Source organism: Dreissena polymorpha, chromosome 5, assembly GCF_020536995.1.
Source record: "Dreissena polymorpha isolate Duluth1 chromosome 5, UMN_Dpol_1.0, whole genome shotgun sequence".
Classification (NCBI taxonomy): domain Eukaryota; kingdom Metazoa; phylum Mollusca; class Bivalvia; order Myida; family Dreissenidae; genus Dreissena; species Dreissena polymorpha.
The window spans coordinates 50,923,318-50,936,872 of NC_068359.1; positions in this window are offsets into that span (position 1 = coordinate 50,923,318).

Here is a 13,555-nt window from a genome sequence, read left to right on the forward strand (position 1 = left end):
AATTGTACAGGCTATTTTGGGGATATACATACATTGTAAATTTTAATTAATGAGTGATCAAAGAATTCAAAACGTTTTAGAGTCAGTGGATCAGTCTTTGACTTAATAACAGTATTTTCACTGATTACATGTGAATACAAATCTTGAACGTATGAACAATTGACATTTTTTATAAATATAATGCTTTGTCAACTGTCAATTTTAGTTAAGTTTCCATAAGGAATAATAATGTAATGCAATCAAAAAAGTGTCAATAAACTGGTTTAAACAGGGAGATGTATCGATAACTTGTTAATGTTGTTCTTCGCAATGAGTTATCCCTTTTTTGTGTACTATATAGACCTACAAGTACTAACCACAGAAATGCTTAAATAAATTCATATTTTCAAGAGAATTTGTAAACTGTTAGATTACAGTTGAAAACAACACCCAATAAGCTGAGAGGTGACGAATATGCAGGCTTTTTTCAGCAACCATATAGATAAAGTGCTTTAATTTGGTTTGAACTGGATCTATCTTCTTAAAGTTTAAAGCATGTGATGGCTTAAAATGCATACATTACTTTTTGCTTTAGTGCAGTGTGACAGAGCACTTATAAAACAACAACTATGTTTGAGCAGGTATTTATATTTGCATTTAATTAATGCATACATTAATATTTTTGGAGGCATTTCAGCATTGTCATGTCTAGATTTATAATATCACATGTTAAACACATTAAATGATTTACTTGACAAATCATAATTTGCACACAAACTAGCTAATTACCTTCTCAAATTTGTCAACCTAGATTTCCATGTTTCAGCTCGCAATGTATTGCCCTTTGAGCCCGTTTAGCTGACCGTACAGCTCATCGTTATGGTTTATAATTTTTTCAAACAGACAGAGCCTTTCGCTTCCAGGAATATTATCTGACCTAGGCATTTTTACTCTCGTAGCCGAAAAGAAAACTGACACTATTCCCGCAAAAATGTTATAAATCAATCTCCTTTTAAAGATCGTCGCTTACATCTTTAACAACTAATAATCATTTGAGTTGATTTGGAAAGTTGAGTCTGTCTCAAAACGGCCACCGGAAAAACTTTGCGAAACCGAAATTTCGCAAACTTAAGTACCCTTTTCTTAAAGATTTGCTACTTTGCGACATAGTATGCGATAAAAGTCTAATCGTTGATTAATAATTGGTTATTTTCACTAAAAAAACTCGTTTTCTTCACTATGAAATTTATAAGCAAAGTTGGGGTTCCCATGGGATTTTTGCATTTTCCCATGGGATTTTCGATTATCCCATGGGATTTTTTCTCCCATGGGATTTTTTTTCTCCCATAATTTGCAAATAGGAGAAAAATCCCATGGGATTTTGAACATTTTAAAAACGTGTTTTATTTGCGTTTGCAAGTATTTTAACGTTATTTAAGGACTAAATATTGGTTTTATGCCAATTATATATATAAATATATAGTAATAAAAAAATCCCATTTTAAAATGGGAGAAAAAAATTCCATGGGATTTTTTTCTTAGTTTGAGAGATTTATTCATGAAACTTTCAGAAACATCAGATTTTATGAAATGATGAACAACTACGATATTTTAATGCGTTAAGTCGTGTTAAAAAAAAAAAATTCCATGTTTTTTTTCTCCAATGGGATTTTAAATTCCATGGGATTTTTTCTCCCCATGGGATTTTTTTTCCAATGGGATTTTTAGTTTTGTAAGCCGAATAAGTTTCTTAATGCGAAAAACAACAATAAAGGAAATAATAATTATAATTATGAATAATAAATTGTATAATATAAATAACATGAATATTTTAAAAATAAGTTACAATTAAAGGTTTATGCTAGTAGAACTTATCATTTCTTGTTCGAGCAGATGGTTGAGTCCAATTGGTGAGTATGCCAGCTTAGAACCAGTATAAATGCATCGCAGACAGACAACGCTGTCATACTGTACACACCGCTGAGTAACAATCTTTATTGCATTTCATTTTGCAACAGAAAATGAACTCCGTAGTATAATTGATCTTATATATGCCCTCTGCTTTTGAAAGCGTGCAACACATTAACATAACAATAAGTCCATGCGAAAAACTATGTGCAAATTCCATTCAAAGCTATATACACATTATAAAGTTCAGATGACCCGCGTCATGCGAAAATGGGTCTTATGTCATATGCGACCAAAGTTGGTCCATCCTAGCTTGTCCAACCGCGCAGTCTGGTCAGGTTCTACGCTGACTGATATATAAAGTCAAGCCATGATTCGTGGTCTCATATCCAAACTCAGGTAGCTCCTGTGCGAAAATTTCACCGGAAACGACGGCACCGAGACGGGCGCTCGAACTTTGCGGATGCGCGTTATATGTTATATATAATAGCGCGATGTGTTTTTGCTTGCCTCAAATTAGTAAGCCCAATCAGCCTTTTATTGTGTTCTTTGCTTCTACTATTAACAAGAACTTCAACCGATACGAACATGAATTATATTTTAATATGTTTATTTAATGCTCGGAAAACTCATTGTATATTTAGACTACTACTTATAAAACAAAGTCGGGTTTTCAACATCTGTTTTCGGCATATAAATTGTTATTCCAAACCAGATTTTACGCACTTTACTGTACAAAATAACGTTAGGGCCACCGTGGTAACTCATTAAAATCCAGAGGGCGAGAATGCGAGAACGCGAAAGTACGATGACGACAGTGCGACAATACGATGGCGACAATGCGTTCGTACGATTGCGAAAACGCGCTAGTACGATGACGACAATGCGACAGTGCGACAATACAATGGCGGCAGTGCGATAGTACGGGGGCGACAATGCGATAGTCATATCGTACTGTCGCCGTGGTATCATCGCAATGTCGCCATCGTTCTATCGCATTGTCGCCATCGTATTGTCGCACTGTCGTCATCGCATTTTCGAATTGCCGCCATCATACTATCGCGTTATCGCATTGGCACCATCGTACTATCGCACTGTCGGCTATCGCCATCGTATTGTCGCACTGTCGTCATCGTATTTTCGCACTGTCGTCATCGTATTATCGCACTATCGAAACTGTTAGTATTGTCGCCATCGTACTATCTCACTGTCGCCATTCGTATTGTCGCACTGTCGTCATCGCACTGTCTGATTGTCGTCATCGTATTATCGCGTTCTCGAATTGTCGCCATCGTACTATCGCATTGTCGCCATCGTATTGTCACCCTGTCATCATCGTATTGTCACATTGTCGCCATCGTACTATCGCGTTCTCGCGTTCTCGCCCTCTGGATTTTAATGTGTAACCACGATGGCACTAACGGTATTCCGTAATACTGCTAAAGCACAGTATGATTAGGTCACTCCCAATGCTCAAATCTCTATGTCTATTTTAGTACCAACACATGTCTATGGAAGGATATTTAGGTAAAAATTACATCATTCGTGGTGAATATTTACATTATGACTGATGCTTATTCTAATTTGCTTGATGACAATTCCAACATGCTTGTTGTCTATTCGTTTATACTTGATGATTGCTGCAACATTACATCATTCATGATGAATATTTACATTATGCGTGATGTTTATTCTAACATGCTTCATGACAGTTCCAACATGCTTGTTCTCTATCGGTTATACTTGATGATTGTTTCAACATGCTTGGTGACTATCCAATGTTTGTGTGTTCATTATTCCTGAAACCAGTCATAATCGGTTTTGCCACTAAGCGTCATTAACAACGGCAGTTAGCAACAGGCAGTAAGCAGAATGCAAGTTACTAAATTGTGACAACAGGTGGGGTGCGTTTATTGTCCGTATGTTGACTAAATTACTTTTCGGAAAAAAGCGAAAACATCCGAATCATTTTGACTAGTAAACTGAATAAGCTGAATCAGTTCCCTTTGTTATATAATCTCCATTAAACTAAATACGTTCATTATTGCCATGAAGACCAGTAGGTTTACACAATGAATTGACTGCCGTGAATGTTTTTGATATTTGTAAGATGCAATTGGCACTCAAGATATTATACATGTATTTTATTCAGGACATAACGGGGCTGATGTGTTGGAATTGTGGCCCTTCCCTAGTCCAAAAAATTACAGTAGACGTAATCTACCGATGTGCATTGCATATCGACCTCATATTTATAAAGTAGCCCAAACCCCCATTGCCACATACCTGTGCGTGAAACTTTCAGATTTCTCTAGTCTGTTTACCATGCTATAATTACAATTTCTATAAACACATATTTATCATTTTATGACTATATAATGTCTGTGGTATAAAGAGAAACCTGAAAGTTACAAGTTCTCGTGTCTAGTACTGTACAACTATTGTACTCCTCGTTGAGAAAACAACTACTTCATCTACATGTCTTAAAATATCATAAAACATAATTTTCAATCAAGTTGGAAAAAATCAATAAATAAATGTCATATAAACAGGTTTGTCATGAACGTTGACGTCGCTCTTGGTTACCAGAAAAATTCCCACGCACGGATTTCAACCGTCATTGTTTACAATCAATTAAGTGCATAAGTACTTGAATTTGTATAGTGTTTTTTAAAGGTGTATGTCCAGCCACAGGTGGTTAGCGTGTGGCTATAATGCTTATTAGTGAAAACATATTTTGGAATGATAAGTAATCATATTATAACGAAAAATCAACTTTTCTTAAAAAGAAATATGTTAAATATATATTTAACAAGGTATCCAACTCGAAATCATCCGAAAACGGGTTGCATCGTTTTAAACAGCCATTACTTCATCAATTTTGCAGCGATTTTCACGATCTTGGTCTTATTCAACGCAGAAATAAATTTCCTTTCTGGAAATGTATATGTCTTGCAATATTTGTACAAATACTGGGTCAACTTTTAAGAAATAACACGATACACAACTCGCGTGACCCAGCTGTGATCGATCAAACAGTATTCATGACTGAAATCTTCACGGGGAAAAGGGCATTTTCCCTGCAAAGTTCACGAACCTCGATACCATAATTCAATAAAACGTATGAAAAAACATTCTTACCGTGCTTGCCGTTGCATTATGCATCAAAACTAACTGTCCAGCGCATTTTGAAACCTTTGTTTACATACATTTCAACCAACTGACATTTTAAACACAAGAGTGATTTCATTGCTCCAATGCGGAGTTGTGTCTTTACAACTGGAGATTTCATTCATAAATACGGTTTGATCGATCACAACTGGGTCAAGCGAATTATGTATAGCTTTATTTCTTAAAATTGGACCCAGCATGTGTAGAAATATAACAAGATATATACATTTCCTAAAAGGAAATTCATTTCTGCGTTAAATAAGACCGGGTCATGAAAATCGCTGCAAAATTAATTTAGTAATGGCTGCTCAAAACGATGCACCCCATTTTCGGATGATTTCGAGTTGGATACCTTGTTATATATAAAACGATAGTGAATTTTTTTTATAGAAAATTAGATTTTTCGTTTTAAAATGATTATTTATCATTCAAAAAGATGTTTTCACTAATTATTATCATAGCCACACGCTAACCACCTGTGTGTCCAGCACGTGTGCCGAAAGAACAGGGCTTAATGTATTTTTTTGTTAAGCTCTATAATATTTATATTCAATCTGTATGAAAAAATGTCGGTGAACATTATTCCGGTGTTAATTTTTGAAAATATTGAGGCATTCGTTAATTATGGATCTAAAACGGAACATTAATCCGCAAAAAAAACACCGGGCATATTGCATATTAGATCGGACACATGCAATTATTTCGAAAGAAAGCAATAAGAGTTTCAATTCTACATGAGTAAGTCTCGCTGTGCACGATTACGCTCTTACTGCTCGTATATATTTGACTCTTGGCAAATACCTAGTGTTTTATTTTGCTAAATCTAAATTGTGTCGTGCATCTATATGTACTTAAAGCAGCATGACAAACAGCTCTTTCATGTGTGAAAGAGATTGACACGAAATACCTACCCATCTATAATAAAGTTTATATGTGCACTTCAATATTATAGTTTTATAGCATTTTATGTGGTGCAATATAAAAGTACTCTAGTAAATTTGAAATTATGTAATCGAATTCCTCTCAACATACATGCAAAGTTCCAGATAACTTTTTCAGCAAAATCATGGTTTACACTCTATAACAAATCCAGCCTTAAAGTCTATTTTTTATTCTTTTTTTCAGGTAAGTATAATTTTTGGCACATCCGCATTTAGATTTATAGTCTAAGAAGAGCTCATGACAATTGCCGGGTTACAGCAGACTTTTTGCAATAAAAGGACCAGATAATGGAAAACGTTCGGCTTTGCGACTGTTGTAAAGATGGTCTGTTATTCATAATAACGTTAAAGTGCTGTTGATTTCATAATTGTAATGAGGGCCTAGACGAGTGTGAACTCATTGATAAAATGTTTACATTATATGCATTGATATTGAGTTTTACGCATGATCACACATTTTGAATTCTTATTTTATTTTTCCAATGTGTAACCGTACGCACAGAATTTAAGTCTACTTTTTTACTAAATTTAATTCAATTTTTTACGACTTTAAGCGTCTTATCTGGAGCTCTGCATACATGCATTAGTAGCATATATTGAAATATATCCATAGACTTTCTTTGGTTATTGAAGGTAAATTACTGTACAAAAATTATGGTTAGTCATTAACCAAAAAAAAGTTAAGTCTACAAACACGCGGTTAATTTCGGTTCAGTAGCAAATATCTTACAAAGGTGCGCAACTTCTCCTATAACATAAAATTTCCGTTATACGCCGTAAATTTCCGTAGTCCTCCGTAGCATTTCGAAATGACTGTCAATTGACATCATTGTATCATGCATGATAGTATGTTGCTTTGTGCTTGGGTGAAACTCACATCTTGCCATCGCGTTAATTTATTAAACGCATTAATATTTGATTCCATTATGCACTGCGCCTATTGCACAAGTCTCTCTGCACAAACCAACATACACATATGCAGCATGCAATTAACGAACAAGAATGTTACATCTGTACACATGCATGATACCATTAAGCAGAATGTAAATAGACATTGGACATCAGGCAAGATGTAAGTGTCATCAAGCATGAAAAGGTGTCTACATACTAATTGAAAGTTCCATCAAGAATCATGACACAGTCACAAAGAAGAATGTATTTTTTACCTAAATACCCTTCCATACTGTGTGTTTGCTTAATTTCACTGAAGAACTTCTACTGGTAAATCTTACAAAAAAGGGATAAATAAGACTGAGTAGCAATTTTTTCGGCGTTGCTGTTTAACGTCAAATTTGGCCTTTCAACGAACTTCTTAAAAGCCCATTGAATTTTAATGAAGAAGTTTCCCGCTTGTAGGTCCTAATGAATTAAATCAAATTTTGCAATTGGCAATTTGATAGAAATCCCCATAAAACATTGCACATAGCTTTCTGAACTAAACAGGCCACATTGAACGCATTCACGATATCCAACAGCTCTCTTTGCAAAGACTTATCTAGTGTTTCTTGGACGTGTAAGATCTATAATTAGAACATCGTCACCTAAACATCTACTAATAGAAGAGCATATTTTGGGGAAACAGATTCAATAAGAGTATAAAACGTCCACGATCAATAATGTGTAGTTCGTTAAAGATATCACGGCAGTAGAAACATAGCACTTTAAAGAGACTACAATCTGGTACATTTGGTCAATTGTTGCGTCCGTGGCGGACAATACATTTAAAAAGAAAGCGTACAAAAAAGCAAACACAAAGTTCTTCGTAAGCTTGTTTTAATCTTAAAAACACATAATCGACAGTCATTCCAGTCAAATACAATACTAACAGTCAGCACTCTAGAGATCAAAATTGCGGATATTAATATTTAATTCAGGGATATCAAGTGTATCAAGTTCGAATTCCGGAAAAAATAGCCGGTAGTCTGGGGCATTAGGTCCCTTACAGGGATAAAAGGTAAATCCCCGCCCGAGCCGTAGCTAATTGATTTATTGTAGTCTTTCTAGTTGCAATTTCTGGTGAATACAATGCGGAATATTACGGATATTTGCAACATGTCGAAGATTTTCGGAAAGTAGCGAAGAGGTTTTCGTCAGTTAATATTCATGTCCGTGCCGGCCGCTAACTTATCAGAATCAATAAAAAAGAACCAGGAAAATCGGTACCGATCGCAAATTTCCGGAATTCCGATAAAGCTTCAACATTATTTGTTCTCAAATGATCGCGTACTCGAACGAATCTGTCCCTACGCCTCCAACTCCCTTAAAATCTCATCGGACGTACATTGATCTCAAAATCTATCCTTGACGACTCAAATCATATTTCCTAAATAATTTGGCCTATTGACGTCCCTGTAATTATAACAATGGTCTTTTGGATAAACAGCGCTATGTTGTTGCAATATAATAACAGTTTAAAATAGTTACCGGTTTTCATTTAATAAAATGATTAAGTCATATTCGAGATTTCAGCGATTGCCAATATTTTGCTTTTGTTTCTCATAAGCATATGGTGCTTGGTATCTGCTATTGACTTCTATGTAGATTGCAAATATTACATAACCCTTACAGCGGCCGAGCGCAGATATCTGCACTTGGCCGCTAAAAAGAAAAATCTTTGCGCATTAATTTAATTCAAATCTCACTATCATAATCAAAATCATCATCATCGTCGTCGTCGTCACTACTACCACCACCACCACCACCACCATCATCATCATCATCATCATCATCATCTTCTTCTTCTTCTTCTTCCTCCTTCTCCTCATCATCATCATTAACAACAACAGCAACACCAACTTAACATCATCATCAAACAACAATAAACATCGGTAGCATACAATGTGCTTCATCAACCATACATAATTATATGCGTTAAAACACCATAATAGAACAGCATGAATGAAGCTGTCTATTACTCTTTTATATTTCCTATACCAATAATATTTTTTTTGGTTCCCCCCCCCCAAATAAAAAAAATAAAAAATAATAATAATAACCCTTGCAAACAACAATAAACATAGTTTAGTTAGTATACACTGTGCTTTAGCAACCATGCATAATGAATGTTTATGACTTCGGACCGTTGTGATCAAATTTAAAAAAGCAAGATGGCATGTATGCGGCACACAACAAATAGATATTTATAGTTTTAAACCTTAAACTTAGTTCATCAAAATAAAGATAAATTATTACCTATGTTATACTTAAATTAGGTTTATAACGTATGCATATTTGTCTAAAACTTGTGAAATGTGATTCGTTAGCCGACGACAACATTATCATTCGGACCCTTCTCCCCACCTAACAATCGAGATTAAACACCTGTGGAGATCCCGATCTTATCAATAAATAAACCGGTTCAATGATGTCAAGTCAAATAAAACATACTATTACTATCCAAATAAATATCTATCAAAAAATGTAAATTGATATACCTACTTAACTAAAACTAAACTTAAACGATTAGCAAGAAAACTATATAATGAAGAAGCAGGCAAAGTAGACAAATTAATTGTAACATATGTTTTCTCAGAACAGAACATATCTTTATTTAACTCAAGTTACAATTGCAACATATGAGTATACAGAACAATATTGTCATATAAACATAATTTTCACATGACATGGTTAGATAAGATCTACTTAGAAAGATAAGTAACATACATTTTCCTAGGTATAATTATTTAGGGAATTGGAAAGGGGGGTGGGGTGTCCAGTTTATTTTTGACCTAGTTATTGGACTTTTACATGGGCGTAGTACATTTTAAATGTATAGTAACCTCAAATAATGAAACAGGCTATAGGTTACAAGCGCGTAGAGAAGTAATTGACGGGTGACGTAAGCATGGTCACGTGAGTTAATCAGGTCAGTGTAACAGGCATGAGAGTTGTGTTGACATGTGCGATTCACGCTTGTTTGACAACTTTGGAGTTTTTTTTTTTTTTAAAGCATGTGGAATAATATTGTGATTTTTACCGGATATATCTGTGAACATTCTTCAATGATTAACCAGAGGCACCACATTTGGACCTGTACATGGGGTGAGTTTAATATTCTCATGTAATTGATAATTTGTAACAGTTTAGCTAGGATACTGCCAGAAAGGTAGTTATGATGTCTGTACAACAAAATTAATTGAACATGGTACAAAATATTACAACCTTGATATTGCAACAAAACAAACGGCGGCTGAATGCACAAAAGGTAAAGAAAATCAGTACATGTAGTTCTTAATATGTGTCTTACACTATAACAAGGATGCACTGTTAAAAATACATGCTATGCATGCGCATAAGTTTAGGGGCAAAACTTAAATCAACAATAGTATCATAGAGGTATATTACAGCACTTGTGACTATAGGATTGTTGTAGTGCATAGGCACTTGAAAAGATGATCATGTTATACAACACATTGCGACATTTTCTTGCAAAAATTAAATCAAAAATAGTATCATAGTGATATATTACAATACTTGTAGCTATAGGATTATTGTAGTGCATAGGCACTTGAAAAGATGATCATGTTATACAACACAGTGTGACATTTTCTTGCATTGAGAAGTAAAATTAACTATGCGTGTACAACTCAACTTATATAATATGCTGCTATATGCATGGAAGAGACATATAACAATTTTTATAAATTAGTGAAGTAATTTTTAAGTACTTGGAAATAATTAGATTATCTAGAAACTGTATTCATTAGTATTTGCATGAATTTGGAAGTGTTTTTTATTACAATAGTTAAAGAACTTAGTCTCCCACTGTTGAACAATATAAATAGTATTTATCGCCACCCCAAAAGGGATCTTTATCACACGTTTGGCTCAACTAATATATAATTGTGACAGGACAAACTGTCAACAAATACCTTGTTAATGTTCATACATAAGTCCAATCAAAGGTTAACTTTCAAGGAAACTGCGGCATGGTACAACTGTTGATTATGACAAAATGTTGTTAAGTACAAATCAGTACAATAGCGTCTGTTATGTGGCCTATACTAATCCAGTTAAATAAAACTTTAATCGCAGAAAAGTTTAGATTCTTTACACCTTTAAGAAAATATATATAACAGTTCTTTCCTGTTTTAACAAAGTGATACATTTAAAAATAAGTTATGAAGCATCGCTAGCAATAGTAGAAAGAGAAGTAGAAGGAGAATTATTATAATTAGTAGCAGTAGCAGCAGTAGCAGCAGCAGCAGTAGCAGTAGCAGAATCAGTAGCAGTAGCAGTAGCAGTAGCAGTAGAAGTAGAAGTAGCAGTAGAAGTAGCAGTAGCAGTAGCAGTAGCCGTATCAGTAGCAGTAACAGTAGCAGTAGCAACAACAGCAGAAGCAGCAGCAGCAGCAGTAGCAGTAGCACTATCAGTAGCACTATCAGTAGCAGTAGCAGCAGCAGCGGCAGTGGCAGTGGCAGTAGCAGTAGCAGTAGCAGTGGCAATAGCAGTAGCACTATCAGTAGCAGCAGCAGCAGCACTGGCAGCGGCAGTGGCAGTGGCAGCAGCAATGGCAGCGGCAGTGGCAGCGGCAGTGGCAGCGGCAGTGGCAGCGGCAGTGGCAGCGGCAGTGGCAGCGGCAGCGGCAGCGGCAGCGGCAGTGGCAGCGGCAGCGGCAGTGGCAGCGGCAGCGGCAGCAGTAGCAGTAGCAGTAAGAGTAGCCGAAGCAATAGCAGTAGCGGCTTTTTGCTTTTTTGTTTTAGAAGTGTTTGTCGTATAAGAAGAACGCAAGGAAGACAAATTAATTGTAACATGTGTTATCTTAGTCTCCGTTGTAGTAGTATTTGTTGTATCTACACAGCCATTTTTCAGTCACCTGAGAGACATGTTTTTATAAGAGATTTAATTGTGGACCAATACATCGTGTATAAATATCAGTGTACCCACTGGGACACCACATAGGGCGAGGATTAACAGATAAACTAGGCCTTCAATTAATTATGCGCCTAGAGGAAAACAATACTATAACTTACTGATAATTTTAGGATTGGGATGTGTTTGTATCTTATTTGAAATTAGCTAGCTTAATTCAAAAACTAATTATAGCCTCATTATTATCACAAGAACATCATCACATATTCATTGTGCACTATATAATCATATCACCATCACAATATGCCAGAGCGTTAGTATTTATTGTGCATACTAATCCTACAGCAACATTTACAAAACTTATTACAAACCAACCACTCAAGCTTTAATTAAGATTGATTTCAATTTATATTATGACATACATTAAAGATCACTGTCATTTAATTAAAAAATAGCTTGATGCTTCGTACTCAGCGATTTAAATAAAAGAAACGTTGCGTACACATTAATTTGGGTTAATAAAAAAAGTCTGCAATTAAAATAATCAAATTTAAATAATACTAGATTTAGTTTCAAATTGTCGCTCAAAAAATGTATCAGTTATATCAGTTACTAGGGAATCGATTTGTTTAATCTCCGCAATCCAATAATAATTATGGTGTTTGTATGACAAATTAATAGCTATTCGTCATTGAATGTATGATACTCATAAAAATATTGAAACAATAACCACAACAACAACAACATGTGTGATTATGTATATATCTTCTTCAGATACTCTGTGTCATACTATCAAAATTATCCTCATAAGATTCATAATAATAAAATAAACACTATTGCAATCTTAGTAAAAACCAACTTAGCTGTTATGCTAATGATTTTATGTTCAGTATGCGTGTACATTTCAATATTATATAACAACAAGTGTTCACAAATACCTATGTTTAATAAATATTAAAAACATGACAACCAATGAAGGTATTGCATTTTAATAGACTCGTTTTACCGTGTGTGTACATTCATATAAAATCTTTTGAAATTCACACTTGAGATAATGTCTTTAGGTTTTGCTATTTCTAATCGATTTAAACACCATAAAACCACCGTATTTACTCTTACATTCTAAATTTTCTTACATTTCCTTTTTAAGCCAAAATATTTATGTTTTCATGATTCTAAATTTTCGGACAAACGGATGTTCGTACAGTCAGTTAAACAGCGCTATTGTATCAGATTTTGGCCCTGTTTTTGCTTATCTGATGACCCTTCGATCATGCATTTTTACAACCGGATTAAAGTAATAAAACAGAATCATGCCTAAGGGCAATCGACCATTACATTTGCGTACTTGGGTAAATTACCTTGTAAACCTCTAATAAGCAATGGTTCCTTCCAACAGCGTTTGAAATGATATCGTATTAAGAAAGCCAAACGTTTATTGTTTTTACTTTTTATATATTATTTCAGTTGATTGCAAAGCTGTTAAGTTGTATTTTTAAAGTAAAGAAATAAGGGAACAACACAATAAAATTATGTACATTGATGTATTATTTCTACTTCAATTAAACAATTGACAAACAAACATAACACACTTGTCTCTAAATATTTTTCGTATTCAAATTTTACGGCATATAGATAAAGCAGAGTTGTCTGAACCATAAGTAAAATAAAAAATAAAACAAACTAATGATACTATTAATGCAACAACAACAATCACATCTTTTCAAGCGCAATCAGAAAACTGC